Genomic DNA, 294 nt, shown 5'->3' with positions numbered 1-294 from the left:
TTGGCAATCAAGGATTTCCCCCCCTCCCACCTTCTCCCCTTCCCCTATTCATTCCTTTGGCCATTTCAAGGATCCTCTCCTTGCGTTTTCTCTTGCTTGATCAATATTCCCTCCTGACAAGGGTACTGTCCGGCAACGCAAGCACGCGTCACTGCTTGGAATGCTTGTGGACTTGGCTTCCAGTCTCACCTGCTTCGGCTGTGTCCTTGTCTCTGTGACGTCATGTGTGCTTTGATTCGGGTTGAAAGGGTGGCCATGTCTGATCTTTGTGGGCCTTTCATATGGAGATACGTA

Source organism: Penaeus monodon, chromosome 22, assembly GCF_015228065.2.
Source record: "Penaeus monodon isolate SGIC_2016 chromosome 22, NSTDA_Pmon_1, whole genome shotgun sequence".
Classification (NCBI taxonomy): Eukaryota; Metazoa; Arthropoda; class Malacostraca; order Decapoda; family Penaeidae; genus Penaeus; species Penaeus monodon.
The sequence above is the reverse complement of the archived record's forward strand: the minus strand, read 5'-3'. Positions refer to the sequence as shown.